Raw genomic sequence first — 18,492 nt, forward strand, 5'->3', positions numbered from 1 at the left:
TTTCACATACAAAAACAATTTAAAATGTACATAGATTAAATAAATGTGATGGAGAATGTCTAAAAAACCCTCCAGGGGCTTGCGAAGTGGCATTCTCCAGATATATGAATACATTTAAGATAAAATTTCAATGGATAGAGAAATATGCATCCTAATACATGTCATACGGATGAAAAAAAAAATTATAACAGGGATAAGGCATACAACATACAACAATAAGGAAAAACACACCAAAACTATAACTAAAGAGAAGAATGAATGGATCCGGGTTCATTTAGCATACCATATGGAAAGTATTTAGTGTCTAAGAGAAGTGATTTCAGAGCCCTCTTAAATTGGTCCCATAAAAATAGTGGCAGCGAATTGTAAATCTTTGACCCTCTGTAGTCTATGTTAAACTGAGTTTGGGCTGTACGGGCTATTGGTGGTCTGAGTTCATTTGAGCTGCGTGTGGGGTAATTATGGACCTGAGAATTATGTCTAAATAAGTTATGAAAAAATAGGGGAAGGGTTCTCCTCAATGAGCCTTGAACAAAGAGACCAATTTGAAGATGATTGACTTGAAAAACAGTGAGGACACCTAGCCGAGTAAAAAGAGGCTGACATGAATGTTTCGGATGTACACAACATATTACTCTTAGAGCTCGTTTCTGCAGACGATATATAGGCTCAAGTTTGGCACTTCTTTTGTGGCTTAGCTCTTCTTCGTTTCACATCTAAAGTATCGTATCAGTTTACCTTGTAGTTTATACTACACCGTAAATGCCATATCATGTCGCCCATACAACTCATGCATGAGATGCGATGGCTGAGATATTTAGGCGATGGGTTGCTACTCCATTGTGCTCTCCACTCATAATTTCATCACATCCTCGTCGTATTTTCATTATCTTCACAAAGTATCTTGGCACAACGTACATAACGTGATATGTCATCGCCAGATGAACAAGACGAGGTGGCCGAGAGGTTAAGGCGATCGATTGCTAGTCCATTGTGCTCTGCACGCATGGGTTCAAATCCCATCCTCGTCGAAAGTTAATGTTAAATTGTTGTACAGTGGAGCCCGGTTCTCAAACAAATCATTATTTGAACAAAAAATTCGAGAATTTTTTGCTTCGGATGTCGAACGAAATTCGATTGTCGAACCTCGCGAGCCAACTGACTCCGTTCGTTATTACATTCTCGTTACTCTGAGGATTGCAACAACTCTAATCATGCCTCCAAAGGAAGCAAGTGGGAGCAGTAAAGCCATCCTAAAACACAAAGACGCTCCTAAAGCAATGCAACAGTGAGCGCCCGGCGCGCTGCGGTTGCGCGATCGGACCAAATTAAGCTCTCTGCGCACTGAGGTCCACTTAAATTTTGGAAAGTACATCAGGACTTTAAAAATATTTTCTAAATTTTAGCGACCGCTCTGTCACAATAATGCGACCAGCATCGGCGAAGCACTGCAGTTGCGCGATCGGACAAAAATGCGCAAGTGAAAAAATACTTTAAAAAGGCGGGGGTTTTTTTTGCTTGGAACGGATTAATTTCTTTCCATTGTTTGTAATGGGAAAATATGATTCGCAATTTGAACGATTCACGTCAACAACCTTCTGGAACGGATTGTGGTCGAAAACCGAGGCTCCACTGTATCTGTAATCTGGTTTGTATTTGACTCAATATAGTAATATTTATACTCTTTGGCAGCTCGGTGATACACTGGTTAGAATGTCCGCTTCACAGTTAAGAAAGTGCGGGTTTGATTCCATCAACGACTGTTGTGTGTTGTCGATGATGTCCGTTGTTTGGTCAGGAAAACTAAGATGTGGGGTAACGGTTGGTTCTTTATTGGCAAGATCTTGGGTTGTTTAATGGCGGTCAGTACGCATGGCACTTCAGCAGATGTAACAACACCCCCCATCTCCAGATCAGAAGGTTCTATACTGTCCGGAAAAGGCGGGAAAGCGTCACCTGACCATTTGGTATCTATGTGTATTGGAGAGTCACTGCCCTGTGTGTGCGTGTGTGTGTGTGTGTGTGTGTGTGTGTGTGCGTGTGTGTGTGTGGGTGTGTATGTGTGCGTGTGTGTGTGTGTGTGTATATGTTGTTGTAAGGCGGACGTAGTTAAGAGCGCCATGAGAACGTTAAAGGGGCAAGTGTGGGCGTGGATTGTATATATAAAACCCGCGCCCTATGACGCGGTGCGCCCTATGTGTGTTAAACACAGTCATGGCACACATAACGGAGACTGCGCCTTTTATTACGGTGCGCGTTTTAATCGTGAAAATACGGTACCTCGTCAGCGCTGGTTTACTGCAATTTGACGACAAACCGCAAAACTATTGGGCATAGAAAGCATCATTTATTGGCACGACTAAAGACTTAAATTTATCAGAAAGAGAGGAGTTAGACCTACTAACAAGGTGGCTAGGTCCAAGATCTGCAGAACAGGTGAAAAGGGTTCATGGAGTACCCACTGGAGGCGTAAAGATGATTTGGGAACGGGTTGAAGAGTGTCACCGTTCCTCAGAAGCAATTGAGGACACACTGCTAAACAAGATAGAGGAGTTTCCAAGGCTAACAAACAAAGATACGAGCCAGCTAAGAGACCCGGGAGACATCTTGTAGGAGCTATTGTGGGAGCTAAGTCAGATGATTGATTGATTGATTGATTGATTGATTGATTGATTGATTGATTGATTGATTGATTGATTGATTGATTGATTGAAATTTTATAGATCCCCGGGGGTGGGGAAATTCAGGCCCCAGCAGTATTCATACTGAAAAGGGAGCAACAGCAATGTCTAAATATTTCATATTAATTACATATTAATTTATGAAAACATAGTTGCTCCATCAGAGCACAGACACGGCACACACAGCTTGGTAACTTTTCCATTACACATAAGGCAGAGCTTATTAACGTCATGACACATTGATACAAAACATTCAGTAGACAACAAGACATTTACACACAGCTAGTTTAGCAGGTAAATGAATGGCCTGCAACAAGTCTTTTAACAAGGAGGCATGGGTAACCGGCTTACCGGTTGATGTTGTCATCCCTCTGCGCTCCCATTGTTTCGCAAAATAGAACAGAGTAGAAAACGCATACCGACTGTCTGTGTATACAGTGACTTCCTTATCTTCCGCTAATTGACAAGCTCTTGTTAGCGCAATTAGCTCAGCAGCCTGCGCTGACCTGTTGTATGGAAGCTTCTCTGCTTCAACAATCTGGTTTGGCAATTTCACGATTGCATAACCACTTTGATTGTTTCCTTTAGGATCCTTTGAACATGATCCATCCACAAACCACTTTTCCCCTTTCTCAAGTGGCGTGTCACGTAAATCTTCTCTGGGCAGCTGTAGATGTTCTGTGGCATCCAAACAGTTATGTGGGGTACCATCCCCTGGCAACGGGATCAACGTTGCTGGGTCAAGGACTGTGCACCTCTTTATCACAATGTGTGGTTGTGACAGAAGTGTAGCAGTGTAAGACAGGTGTCTGGCTGGCGACAAAAAGGTCATTTTACTTTGCAGTAGCAACACATCTACAGCATGTGGAACTAGCAGCTCCATTTTGTGAAAGAGCACCACATCTGCAGCTTGTCTCACTGCAAGCGCTGCCGCGCATACTGCTTGGACACAGTCTGGCAAAGATTGAGCCACTGGATCCAATTTTTTGGAATAAAATGCAATTGGTCTTAGTTTGCTGCCATGACTCTGCAGCAACACTGAGGTCATAAAACCATTCCTGCAGTCTGCTGTTTGCACAAAGGTCTTATTGTAGTCTGGCAAGATAAGAGTTGTAGTTTCCATCAGAGCCTGTTTCAGCACTACAAAAGCATAATTTGCTACTGGTGTCCACATTATTTTTTCTGTCATTGCCATGGGGACTCCATGCACAATATTCAGCAGCGGTTGTGTCTTTTCCGCATAATGTGGGATGCATGCTCTGCAGTAATTGCAGAGCCCCAAAAATGACATCATTTGTTTTTTTGTTTCAGGTTTCGGTGCATCTGCAATGATCTGCTTTCTGGTTCTCTGTATCTGTCTTCCAGAAGCTGACAAAGTGTGACCTAAATAGTTCACTTCCTGTCTGACCCATTGTAGCTTGTTCTTGCTCACTTTATTCCCTGTTTTGCAGAGAAAGTGTAACAATGCTAAGGAGTCTTCCTTGCAAGCAGCTTCAGTTTCAGAGGCTACCAGGAGATCATCTACATAAACTAGAAGTTGGCTTTCGTTTGACATCTGAAAATCAGCCAAACAGGCCATGATGGCTTGAATGAAAATAGTTGGACTATCAGCAAATCCCTGTGGCAATCTGGTGTACGTATAGCTTTGTCCTTTAAAGGTAAACGCAAACCAAAACTGTGAGTCTGGGTGAATTGGCACTGAGAAAAATGCATTGCTAAGATCAATTACTGTGAAAAACATCTGGTTAGGTTTCAAAGTGTTTAGAAGTGTGTGTGGGTCAGGCACATTAGGTGCTCTTGTCTGCACTGCATCATTCACTGCTCGTAAATCTTGTATCATTCGCCAATCAATTTTATTGGCCTTTTGGACTGGAAAAATAGGAGTGTTGCAAGGAGAATCCGAGCACTTCCTAATGATTCCTCCTGTCAAAAGATCATTTATAACAGGGGCAATCCCATTTATTGCCTCGTGTTTTAAAGGATATTGCTTAACTCTTGGACGCCACTCTGATCTTGGTTTGATCTGTACTGGTGGAATGGACGTTAAAAGTCCTACATCAGATGGCCCCTTTGTCCACAGTTCTTCAGGAAGCCCAGCCAATTCCCCCTCCTCCTTTTCATTCAAACAAATGTCAACTAGTCAGGGAAGCGCACAAGCGCATGCCCTTCCAACAGCTACTTCACACACTGTTTGCTTCCACATGTCACAACTGGTACTGTAGCTCCACCCATCACCTTTGTCCTCATAATCAGTGACAGATCCAGCAAGTTTAATTCGGCAACCCACATCTGCCCATGTTGTACTGTGAGGTTTGAACAATGAAATGTGTGGTACAGCCGACAACTTGTATTTGTCTTTCTGAGGAGCGGGCAGGAGCACAGCAGCAGCTGCAAATGACCTGCGGTCTGTGTACAGAGCAGTGATTGTTAAAGTTACTTCTGTGTCACTGAGAAAACTTTCAATATAGTCATCATGTGGATCAGTGAGAATATTCATGGTGACATGTAACTGATTACAAGTCATTTCTGATTCAGGTCGGGACAATTGTTTTCGAGCTTTACTCAGCAATCTGCTTGGTAGCTTGGGATTCCGTTCAGGAGTGATGTCATAGGAGCAGCAAATCTGTTCACCTGCTTGTGCAGCATATGAGTCTACATCTCTCACTCTACATGCTCGCATGCCATCCTTTACTGGAATTATTGCAATTCCAAACCGAGTCATCAGATCTCGTCCCAGCAGGTTTATGGGACATTTTGGGGATAGAACAATCGAGACTGAAGCTATGACTCCTCTTTCATCATCTCTCACTACAACTGGATTGGAGATACTCTCCTTGTGTACCTGCCCATCAGCAGATTTAACCCAAATTGTATTTTGGGAGGCCTTTAGATTAGGGACTTTAGTTTTTATTATGGTTTTACAAGCTCCGGTATCACACAAAAACTCTACTTCACTTCCTCCAATGTTTAAGGTAACATATGGTTTTTCTTTTAATGCACTCAGAATGTCCCATGCTGTATGGACATCTACTATTTCTTCCTCTGTAGGAGCACAAGAGGTCATAGGGGAGGAATCTAGTCATGCTGAGAATTTGGCTTTCCCTCTGCCCCTTCCTCCTCCCCTTGATTGGTTTTGTTTTGCAAAACGACACATTCTTGCAAGGTGTCCTCGTTTCCCACAGTTCCAACAGTTGTCAGAATCTGGTGGGGGTTTTGAATTGTATGGTGGCCTTCGACCTTGTTGCCTCTAACTCCTCGCCCCGCTGGGACCCTTGGAAGAAGACTGTTGTAACTTCATCTAGGTCATCAACGTCTAGATGAAATACATCAGAACTTTTGCCTTTTTTGATCACTTTTTCAGCATGTCTGGCCCATTGCATAGTTGTTGTCCCACTTGCAATATCTACTTCACCAAATGTTTCCTCACCCAGTTGCCTATTTCAGGGCGGAAATTTGTAAGGAGCGCATTTTTAAGCTGTTGCTGATAAGCACTCTCAGCTGCATCATTGAAGGGATGCCACTATGCACCCTGAATTCTTTTTCAAATCTCAAGCGAAAATCCTCAGTATCTTCCCCAGGCTTCTGTTTATTCCTGCCAATGACCATAATTCGCTCGTCTTTGAAATATAGTTCGCACTCTTTGCACAAGATCATTCATTGTGCTGCATACTCCCCTCCCAATTGATTTCCCTCAACGGGATAGGGAAAAGGCCCTTGATTATTTCTACCTGTATAATTTCCTTAACCTTTGCCCAGTCTTTTCCCAAGGAAGACATTGCAGCTTCTCCTGCTCATGCCCATTTAGTCTATAGGAATGTATGATTCCAGCCATGTCTTTCTGCCCATTTTTCTGGGTCTTCAGCAACAGGGGTAACCCCTTCAACTGCTTCCTTGCCTCTTCCAAAGTCCATGGCCGAAAAACATATGTATGTGGAGGTTGGCCTTCCCCTACAATAGGGTTTGGCACCTGTATCATTGGGCACACATCAACATTGTCTAAATTTTGGGAAAATCTAGCAGCAGTGGTCAAACTTCTTGTTTGTACAGGCCTTCTAATAATTGACCCTGACCTTTTTTGCTGTTATAGGGGGAGGGTGCAGGTCTGTTAAGCTTGGATACAAGTTTTGCGCACGAGCGGAATGCCCCTCTTGCTCCTCTGCTTGAGGTGCACCTGGGACAGTGCGCCTGCGCACTGTGGCCTCATTGTCTTCCGGCCTGACAAACTAGTCGCAGCCTCATCACTTTTCATCTTTCTATCTTTTGTCTTTGGATTTGTCTCTTCTCTCTTGTGAAGCATTCAACCACATTCTAGCACAATAATTCTCTCTCTTTTCTTTTCTTTTTCAGTCCCTTTGACTTCCTATTCACACTCTCCTCCAAAACATCAACCACTATCTTCCACACTTCAACTTTCAACTTCCCTTCTACTCCATACTTTTTCTTCCACTTCGGCATGTATTGCATACAATTAACAAATTTACTCACCATGTACTTCTCATCTCCGTCAAGAGCTAGGGATTTATCGTTTTTATTTCCCATCTTAACTTGGTATTTTTAGGTTTATACAATTTTGTTTCAAAAATATATACTCTTTCTCTGAGGATCATCAATGCAGGTTTAAATTGAACTTTCAACAAATTCTCTTTCTAGTCAATTTATCCTACCAGACACACTCTCAACCACACAACTCCAGCGCTTTTTATTTTTAGGCCTATCCAGGATGGGTGTAAAACCCTTCCAAACAGCTTGGAAAAACGGAAAAAAAAAAAAAGGGATCTACGCCCTTCTTCAATTAGGAAAAAGACAACTCTGTTTTTCTTAGCCCGTTCCTTCACTGGGACTTGAATCCCAGCTGTTTCTTGGCTTGGAAAAACCAAAGCCGTATCTCATAGCCCGGACAAACCAAAGCCGTATCTCAAAGCTCGGACAAACCAAAGCCGTATCTCATAGCTCGGACAAACCAAAGCCGTATCTCGTGCACCTTTTTAACTTTTTACGCGTTTCACAACAACACAATCACACAACTTTAGGGCTTTAACTTACTTGTCCCCTGGTTCGTTGCACTGCCGGGTCCCGTCAATCCACCTCTGTCAGACGAAGGCAGACCTAAGATGCTGGCCCAGCGAAGAATTTCCTTCCCAGGTCTTTCTTTACCAGGTCCGGCTAAATGGACGCTGGCCCGTCGACGGTGTACAGCGTGTCGTCCTCCGTCAGCCAGATGGCGGGTATGAGAGGTCCCGGGTTTCGGCACCAAAATGTTAGAGTGGTGCTCACTCTAACTTATTTTGCAAGAACCACATGGGAGACAATTAAGTCTTTTGGGCACCTGCAGGCGGAGAGTCCATTCGTCGCTGCTGCATACAGCGATGATCGAATGACGTCTGACTCTCGCCTCCTGCATGAGCATTTTTATTAAGAGAAACAGGGTGGGGGTGACAGTGGACTGGATAGGGAAGAGAAAACCCTTGACCTCTAGTCAAAGCATAGCAGGGGATGTTTTACGACATTGTGTAGGATGGGACAAGCTAGGTTATTTATTACTGGTTACACACCAACATAAGCATAAAACTAATCTAGCTAGGTTATTTATTACTGGTTACATACATTCCAACATAATCATACGATCAAGATAGTTTGGAAAACCCTGACAGTCTTCCTCCTCCTTTTGTTGGAATTAAAATGTATTTTATTCTTAGTGTGTGCCATAGAATAGTGGAACTCTTTAAACATTCTTAGTATTAGATTTACCAACATAGAAAATAAGGCAGAAATTGTCATCCATTGCGCCACTCGCCCTACAAGACTGTATCGACTGTAAACTTGTGTGGAAAACTGTCATTGTCCAAAGGAAGGCTGTTTAGCAACAGTGACCAGCAGACAAATTCAACGAGGTACTTTGATTATGCCATAACTCGGATTTGAATCAACACAACAGAATTAAACCAGTACACGATCATGGCCTATATGCGGTACCATTAAATCAATGGTATCCTGTGTGTGTTTGGGGGTTGGCAAAGGAACCAATCAGACGGCCCGAATCCATGCATGGGGAATGACGGCAGTGATCAACACAGTGATACTTGAGAAGTGAAATGAAGTTTATAGGATTTGCAGACAGTGTGCAATCATTACTTAAACAAAGTAGGCAGGTGCATACATTTGGAAACCCCAACAGAAAATGACATCAATATTTAGTAGATCCTCCTTTTGAAGAAATAACAACCTCTAAACCAGTGGTTCTTAACCTGGGTTCGGTCAAACTCTAGGGGTTCGGTGAGTCGGTCTCAGGGGTTCAGCAGAGTCTCCACTGCGGAGGTCCGAACACACGTGATTTATAAATTCGTGATAACGCATATCAGAACAGGTCTCGCAAAGGCAACAGCAGAAGTCACACTGATTTGCTGGTATGCCATTTGTCGTGAATTCATGCATTGTGTTGGTTTTATTCTTTGAACAAGGTGGTGTTCGTGCACGGCTCATGTTGTGCGCCAGTAAAAAACATCTATGTCTTGAATTCACGAAAGAGGGGTTTGGTTATTGCGCATAAGAAACTGGTGGGATTCGGTACCTCCAACAATGTTAAGAACCACTGCTCTAGACACTTCCTATAGCTTCCAATGAGAGTCTGGTTTCTGGTTGAAGGTATATTTCACCATTCTTCTTGACAAATCTGCAAATCCTATAAACTTAATTTCACTTCTCAAATATCACTGTGTCTGTTTGCTATATGATATATTTAACTGAAATTGCTGATGCGAACAGCCAATGATTTATAAATGAAAATCTTGAAAATGATGAGGGGGGCCCAAACTTTTGCATACGACTGTATATGACCAAGATTTGAGGTCCAACCGAGACTTGAACTGAGATCACTGGATCACTTTTCTGCTGGCCCGAAGTCCTCTCTCCTAGCCTATCTATCAGCTTAAAATTTGACAAAATCCAATTCGAAGACTGTAGAGATTCATTTTAGTAGATTTGGTCCAATCTCAAAAAGAATGAAAAATCCATCTTCATTTTAAGGCGTTCTTGGCTCCGGGCACGCAGTGCCAGCGTACTGGTGAGGGAGAACCCTTTTCCTGTCCTCATTGATATGGAATGCCTAGTATGAACAAATTTTCACAGTTAACACTGCGTTAACGTGACAATAAAGGAATTCAATTTAATCTCGACCGCGTAACTTGTGAGAGTGCGGAACTGCGTCCGTGCTCTCCCTGATTCGAATGAACTTCAGCTGTCGGAAAACTGCCTCGTCGGCTGGTGTCTCGACTGTTCTCCCTTGCCCTCACAAACCTGACAGGGAGCTGTATGGCTGCAGACTGGTTTTTGGCCTCTTTTCTGCTGGTCTAGAGAACTTTGGCCAGCTTCGTCAGGACTGGATCGTGGCGCCATCTGTAGCGTGCCTCTGTCAGTGCAGCCTGCCAGTAGGTGCTGTAGGCTGCCGTTAGGTGCGCTGCACAGGGGTCCCCCTCTTTGTGGCCTTGGACCAGAATCGTGGAGGCTTTCCCCAGCCAATCCCCAGCCAATCCCCGCTCTCCCTTCTTTCACCTTGCCAATTATTTCCTGATGTTGAAGCCTGCCAATAGCGCCACAAGTGCATTTCTCACAGTAGGATCCAAGGATCCTTTTAGCTCAAGAACGAACCTGACCTTCTCCTTCTTATAGCCAAGGTATGGACTGGATCGGCAGTTGCAGCACGGTTGCCCCGAACAAGCCTGTGTCAGAGAAACCTTTCGGTAGACCTAGTCATTTCCGAATGTAGGAGATGGGTTAGTCTGTCCAGCCCGTTCGCTGTTGATGTTGGTCATCTTCAGTGGCCACATGGCCCTTTGGTACAATGTGAAGTTGTAGCACCACAATTTTTGCTTTCCGGGTAGCTGGCTCTTGTCGATGATTGCCAGGCCTTCTGCGAGTTGTTTCTTCTTTGTTACATTATAAACAAGGCGGGTGTCGGACAGCACTAACCTGGTTGCTGATGGAGAAACCAGCTATGTATCCTTCTAAATTTTAATATAGTAATTGTCAAGAAAACTCCATACAGTACCCCAGGAATTAGGTAGTGTGGCCGAGCGGTCTAAGCGGTCGTTTATTTAAGCTCCAGTCACTCCTGACTTGTGGGTTCAAATCCCACCACAGCCACTTCTGCATCAATTCAGGTCTGGTCTTTTTGCCCAAATCCTGTCAGTGCAGCCGTGAAGTATCAAGACCCTTCAAAGGTTTTTGCGAAATATCAATCTTTGCCTTTTATTCTAACCTGGAGTACCCATTCAATAGGTAACTACACTGTGTATTTGGACTGAGAATGGTGAAAGAAGGCACATATATGCCTCATAAACTGTATGCATTGAGGATGGGTGGTCATGCAGCACAACCAACGTATTATGCGCACGACATTTCTTCTCAAAAGCATGACTTGAAAGAAGGTCCAAAGCAGACAACCTCCAAATAGCAGAGGATGGTTTCGATCCATCAACCTCTGGGGTATGGGCCCAGCACGCTCCCGCTGCGCCACTCTGCTGCTCAGTGCTAGAAATTCAAGTCCTCTAATCGGCAAACAAGTATTCGGTTCCAACTCGCAACTGGATTCTGATTGTCACTCATATTGTTCATTACATTATGAACAAAGCTCAGTCGGGCAGCGCTAACCTGGATGCTGGTGGAGAAACCAACTTATCCATTTTCACGTTTTAATAGATTGTCAACAAAATTCAATCATGAAACTGCAGTCGGTAGGTAGTGTGGCTGAGCGGTCTAAGGCACTTGACTCCAGTCTTTCCTAAGGCGTGGGTTCAAGTCCTGAGTCAGTTTCGCTCTTCTGGCCCAACTCTTTTCGGCGCAGCTGTTGTACATATGATGACCCTGGAAAGTTCATCGGGACTACCCTTTTAATAGGTACCTACACTGTGTAGTTGGATAGAGACTGCTGAAAGGGGACACATATATTCCTTGTGAACTACATGCATTACTGCGAGTGAAGAAGAGTGAACAAATAAATCGGCAGACAACTTTGCCGATTTATTAGTGCCCAGAAGAGCAGCACTCTGTTCCGTACTGTAACCTGTTAGGTTTGTTCCCAGTTCTTTATCCTTAATGCTCGATATGCTAACAGTAATTACCAAGAGGCAGCCTTCACAGTTTAACTATTTAATGTATGCCAAATAATCGATACACAGCTGTGGAGCCCTTTCTGCGAGATGCGGAAGACGGTCCCTCTCCCAGCGCCAAGGTTCCTGCTCTTATACTACTCTGGGCTGCCTTCCTGCAAGGAGGCGACTCTGCCTAGCCTGTGTGATAATGTGTGACCTTGTAGTCTTAACTGAGAGCGACTTCTACATATGTATGTGCAAAGGGTGTCATAGAGTAGAGAAAGCTAATAAAGCAAGAGAAGGGTTACAGCGATATAACGGCATAGCTCAAGCTACCTAGTTAATCACATGTGCCAAAGAGGCCTATTCTAACAAACCGTTGGTGAGAAGACAGGGTGGTAGACAGGGAAGCCTGTAATTGAGTCCGTCACTCGTATACTCCATCGCTTCTCGGCCTTTTGGCTAAGATCAAGTGTAGTATCTGTTCTTGGGTTTGGGGGATTAAGAGAGCTGACCATGGAAGAGAGGATTTTAACCATAAAAGTGGTGATTTTACCCTTGCTTTTACTAATCAGTTCTGTTTTCATCCCCACAAGGAAGGTGATTTTAGAGTTGGAACGAGACATTTTTTACTTCATCTGGAAATCCAAGTTGGAGAGACTGAAGAGGGACACCATGAAGAAAAACAAAAAAAAGTGAGGAAAAGGAGTGCCGGACTTAAAGCTCTTCCTCGGAAGCAGATATGTTGCCCTGCACCTGCGAAGCGCGCTCGTTACACCAAATGCACCGAAAAGCCAAGCAATGACACGATTCTGGATACGCTCATACCTCCGGAAACTAAAGCTAATAACCACCGACCAAAGAATTCCTGTCTTTTAACCTGCCACCTTCTTATTCCTTCATCAAGAAGTTTTTGAGGAACTTTAAATTAGAGCAAAAAATAGTTAAAGTTAAGTTAAAGTTAAAGTCCCAATGATCGTCACACACACACCTGGGTGTCGTGAAATTTGTCCTCTGCATTTAACCCATCCCCATGTGATTTTAATCCATCCCCTGGGGGAGAGGGGAGCAGTGAGCAGCAGCGGTGCCGCGCTCGGGAATCAGTTGGTGATCTAACCCCCCAATTCCAACCCTTAATGCTGAGTGCCAAGCAGGGAGGCAATGGGTCCCATTTTTATAGTCTTTGGTATGACCCGGCCGGGGTTTGAACCCACAACCTTCCAGTCTCAGGGCGGACACTCTACCACTAGGCCACTGAGCTGGTGGTGGAACTATCAGACTGCGCAGATCCAATGATATCCTGGCTTTCCAGTTCTGTTTTTAATAATCTCATTTAACACTTTCCATGTTATTATTGTATTACTCTTGTTTTCCTCCAGTATCTTGCTATAGTAGTCCCTTTTACTGTTTCTCATTATTTTAATCAATTTGTTTTTGTAGATCTTATATTTGAATTCAGCTTCCTTTGTTCTTATCTTTAAGAAATCTTTGCATAATAGGTTTTTCTTCTTGCAAGCACTTAAGATTCCCTTTGTCAGCCATGGTTTTTCCACTGAATTTGGTTTAACTGCTTTCTTTACAAGAGGACAGTTTTTTTCATAAAGTTTGGATATAATGGCCATGAATGTGTTGTAGGCTTCATTTACATCACCCACATATACCTTTTTCCAGTCTTGTTGTAAAAGATCATTTTTGAATGAGTTAAATGAATTACCAGAGTTCATTCTACACATTTTAAAAGTTATAGCATCCTTTTTTTTCTTTGTACGGTCCTGGATCACTGCAAACACTGGCAGGTGGTCGCTTGAATCATTTATTATCAGTCCAGTTTTTACTTTCTTTTCAATTACATTTGTAAATATATTATCAATTATTGTGGCACTGTGAGATGTAATTCTAGTCGGACGGGTTATTGCAGGGTATAGACTCATACTGTACATTAAGTTAATAAATTCTGTTACTGGAGTCAGCTGAAGTGGGTTCAATAGATCTATATTATAATCGCCACAGACGTACACCATTTTCGTATTGATTTTTCTTTCATACATTCCTGATAATAGTTCACTAAATGTCTCAATACATGAACCTGGACATCTATATACACAGCTTACCAGAATGTTTTTAGATGATTCCATTTCTATTTCAACTGTAATACATTCCATGATATTATCTATTGCTTGAGACATACGTCTTACTATCTTACACTTATAGTTTTTATCTATGAATAGAGCAACTCCTCCACATCTTTTTACCTTCCTATTTAATGTATAACTCTCATACCCCTCTATGTCAATCTTTTCAGACTGATCTTCCTTTAACCAGGTTTCAGATATTGCAATTACAGTAAACGGATTATTCATATCTTTTAAACATTGTTTGATCTTAGAGATGTTTGCTTTCAAGCTCATACTATTAAAATGTATAATTGATATTGCTCTATTTGTTGTTACATTCTTGTTAAATTGCTCTACAGCAGGGGTCCCCAAACTTTTTCCTGTGAGGGCCACATAACCTTTCCCTTCTCTGATGGGGGGCCGGTGTCAGTTTGTAACAGAAAAAGTGTGACGATCGTAGGGGAGCTTAAAAAATTTATTGTTTTCCAGAAAGCACATATAACCAAATAACGGTTATTTAATAACCCTTTCCAGGTTCTTTACAGAAAAAAAGTCAGGAAACAATAATAACACTATTAATGAAATAAATAATAACTAAATAACCCTCTCTGAGTTCTTCACAGAAAAAACTGGAAATTAATAATAACTAAATAACTCTCTCTGGGTTCCTCATAGAAAAAAAAGCCATGGAACATTAACTTTCTGTTGTGCCATGCACAATCTTAACAGATAAAAGTTCAGCTCAGTTGTCAGAGCAGAATCTCTCTGACGCATATGAGCAGTCTCTTAAAGTTCTTGTGTTCCTTTCTTATAATCCTTTTGTAGGTTCCAGTAGGCTTGTAGACACCGCTGTCTTTTTTGTTAAAGTTTGCTAGTGCGTCATAGTCTGGAGTAAAATTTGTTGTGGCAATTCTTAGGCGAGATCCGAGGTGTTGGTCAGTTTACCTCGATCTGTGACGGTTTGATGTTGACGTTCATGTGGCTGAACGTCACGTCGCGTACGTCGAGCCAAATTGGCCACTCTCTTTTAAACGCTCGGCACTGTGTCCACCTTGCTTTTCCTTGGGCGACTCATTTTAATGGAAGGATTCCAGGGGAAGGTTTGTGGGTGGCTTTAGCGCAAAACTGCATCTGAAAGCTCAGCGCGCGAATTACAAGAATGCTGTCGTCACAGCCCACGCTCTAAATTCGGGACTGATACAAATAGAGCGCGAGTGCGCCATGTCCGTACTACTGAGTACGTACACGCGCTTGTGAGTGTGCACCGAGCTTTCTGACACGGCTTCCGGTAGTAAATGCGCAGGCGAGCGCTTCCCCATCTACTGGGGAAACGCAGTCATTGCAGGCAAAATGACCACAAAAAAAAGTTTAATAATACAATTTGTTCAGGGTTGGCGGGCCGGATTAAACGGTCCCGTGGGCCGTATCCGGCCCGCGGGCCGTAGTTTGGTGACCCCTGCTCTACAGTATAGTATTTGCTGTTCCTTTGAGTGTAGTTGATGAAGAAGTTATTCTCAGGATCAATATTGTTCTCTATGTCAAATCCCTTATGGTCAGTGAAGTCAAATGTTTTCAAATCAAGTTCTTCATTTTCAGTTATCAGTGCTTGTTTGTTAAACACACCAGTTGGAAAAGAAAGGCATTTGTCAGTACTGTTCATGGTGGGTTGATAATTTCACCAGGTTTTTACATTCCATGATCTAAAGGCACCACAACTTGAGGTTCAACAGAATGATGTACAGGTTACTAGTCTCCTTCGTACCTCTTAAGTTGCTCTATGGCACTGATGCAGAAACCATGAGAACTTTCTGCTGCCCCAACAGGTTTGATGAACACCTTACAACCAGCAGTCCAAGTGGACTGTATTTTACCGCTTTTCTTAAGAGCTCTTGCTTTCTTAGCTATTTCACCATTTTTCTTGGTGAGGTGTTCATTAATGTACACGTTCGTGCCTTTTAGCAGATTTATCTTACTTTTCCTGTTTGTAAATCGGACAATTATAGATGGTACGACAGGCTTACCATTTAGACTTTTAGTTGGCAGAGTGTGGCATGCCTCAATATTGACAATGTCAATGGCGATGTCTTTACTCTGGAGGAAAGTTTTTACCTGCTCCTCTGTTGTCTCCTCATGTTCAGGATTATCCTCTGAAGCAAGGCCTTTCACAGCCTGCTGGCAGCTCCGTGGTTTGATCCTTAAACCTGTGATGATGACATCGCTCATTCTTGAGTACTGCTCCTAATTGTCTAATCTATTTTCCAGGCTGACAATTTTCTTATTTTGTTCAATGTTTAATTGTTTGAGCTGCTTCACCTCTCCCATCAGCTCTGTAATAATGGCCTGTTGCTTCATTATGGTTTCCACATTTGAAGACATCACTTGCATTGATAACTTCAGCTCCTCCATGTCCTTCTGAAGCACTTTCATGGCCATCCCGGCTATCAATCAATACCTGATGGTAGCTCTCCTCCTGGGCTGGTGGTGTTAGCCTACTAGGCCTGGTGGTGGGTGTCCTCTTGGGGCTGATGGCGTTTGCCTACTGGGCCTGGTGGTAGCTGGCCTCCTGGTACCTGGTGTTGGCTAGGCTCCTGGAGGGATGATCGCTGGTCCGGCGCAGGTGGCTAGAGGTCCGGTGAAGGCCGCGGGTCCGGCGTTGCTGGCACGCAGTCCGCCGACGGCCGCAGGTCCGGCGTTGCTGGGACGAAGTCCGGCAACGGCCGCGGGTCCAGCGTTTCTGGCTCGAGGTCCGGCGACGGCCGCGAATCCGGCAACGCTGGAGTGGGACCCTAATGTGGCCGCGAGTCTGATGGCGCCGGGAGGAACCCCAGTGGCGGCCACGGGTCTGGAGTCGCTGGAGCGAAATCCGACGCCGGCCGCGGAGCCGATGGCGCTGGAAGACTCCGACGTTTGGTGGCTCGGCGACTTCCCGACAGGGAAGAAGCCTCGGCGTGATCGCTCCTCGACGAGATCGCTCTTCAATCAAAGTTTTTGAACAATGAAAATAAACGAAAAGAAAATCTTGGTAGAAGAACAATGGTTTGCTGTTGAGATCCCAAGCGGGGTTTGAGACTATTTTGAGATTCTGTGCGGTCTGACCCTAGCGGTGTGTTTGTGCGCACTATCCCCTAACGAGAGAGTCCTGTCTGTCGCAGCTTGAGCCCGTTGAAAACCAAGCAAGAAGACTTTACAAAAGCAGTCGCTGACCTTTGCCACCATCAAAGACGCCATGTGGACTTCCAGAAACTTGCTGGTAAGGAAGCACAGACAGATCCCCCCCCAGCCCGTGGCTGTGCTCCAAATGGCTGCAGCAACTCTCACAGCTGCACATTGCAAGCTTAGAAGACATGGACCTGGTATTGCAGTACCTCCAGGAACGGTGCACCCCCTCTACTGGTCAAATCAATAGTTCATATGTTGGAAAACCATTTCAATCCGTTCGCTTCATTCTTACAGGATTAAGCAGTCAATTATGACTTGATGGGGTCTGATCTAAATGTAAGATGTTAGGATTTGAGGCTTTCCCACCAAACGGTTTGCAAATAGGTTCATTTCTCGAGGCTTCATGTGCACACAAACCCCCTGCTGGTCAAAAGGAGTAATTTATTCCATCATCATCAGTTTAAAGTCCGCTTTCCAGGCGCCGCTGGGTTGGACTGGGTTCTCGATATGGCTGTCTTCCACCGGGAACGGTCCATGGCCATCTTGTGGTTGATGCCGAGTGCCTTCATGTCGGCTGCCACGGTCATCTGCCAGGTCTTTTTAGGTCGGCCACTGGGTCTTGTTCCCTTTACGTTATACGACATAACTTTCTTCACCCAGTCGTTCTCGTCCTTCCTCACTACATGTCCGTACCATCGCAGTCTGCCTCTCCTCACCACATCCACTATGGCCTCCACTCCCATCTTCTTTCTCAGCTCTGCACTGGTCTTTTCCTCCCTCATTGACACACCACACATCCATCTGATCATCCTCATTTCTGCTCTGTTTAGTTTGTCTTCATGTTCTGTTTTCAGGGCCCATGCCTCACTTCCGTACGTCATACTGCTTCTGACACAGGCTGAGTACACTTGGCCTCTCATCTTCAGGGATGGGGCCTTAGATGTTAAGAAGGGCATGAGTTCCCTGAATTTCTTCCACCCGCTTCTCACCCTTGTGGTCACTGCTACCCCCCCCCCCCCCCCATCAGAGTTAAGCATGTCTCCAAGGTAGCAGAAGCTGTCCACCACCTCGTACATTTCCCCATCTACCACAAGCCCCTCTTGCTCAGCTGGGTCTGCTTGGGCGACTTCTCCCCTACACCGCTTGCATTGGAAGGTCTCACTTGCAGCTAGTAGGCTGCCTTTTACTCCGCTGCATCTTCGGTGTACCCATCTCTGACAACCCTTGCACCGGATAGAGTTAGCTTGCACTCCCTTCCCGCAAACTCCACATGGCCATGCTCCTGACTGCGATATCACTCCCAGGCCAGCACCACCGACCATGACCTTTGATTTTGCCACATTCACCTTCATTCCTTTCACTTCCAGGCATGTCTTCCAGGCCGCTAGCTTCCTAGCTAGGTCTTCTCGACTGTGAGCCATCAATACCAGGTCATCCGCGTAGAGCAGCTCC

The 18,492-nt window shown here is 44.2% G+C and overlaps 1 non-coding gene and 1 pseudogene across 1 annotated transcript; both read left to right on the forward strand.

Moving 5' to 3' along the window:
• Nucleotides 1–949: 949 nt before the first annotated feature.
• On the forward strand, nucleotides 950–1,031 carry trnas-gcu. The gene has a single exon. It is a non-coding gene; the product is annotated as a tRNA-Ser (tRNA).
• Nucleotides 1,032–12,209: 11,178 nt separating this feature from the next.
• LOC119118905 lies at nucleotides 12,210–12,381 on the forward strand (annotated as a pseudogene).
• The last annotated feature ends 6,111 nt before the right edge of the window (nucleotides 12,382–18,492 follow it).

Source organism: Syngnathus acus, unplaced genomic scaffold, assembly GCF_901709675.1.
Source record: "Syngnathus acus unplaced genomic scaffold, fSynAcu1.2, whole genome shotgun sequence".
Classification (NCBI taxonomy): Eukaryota; Metazoa; Chordata; class Actinopteri; order Syngnathiformes; family Syngnathidae; genus Syngnathus; species Syngnathus acus.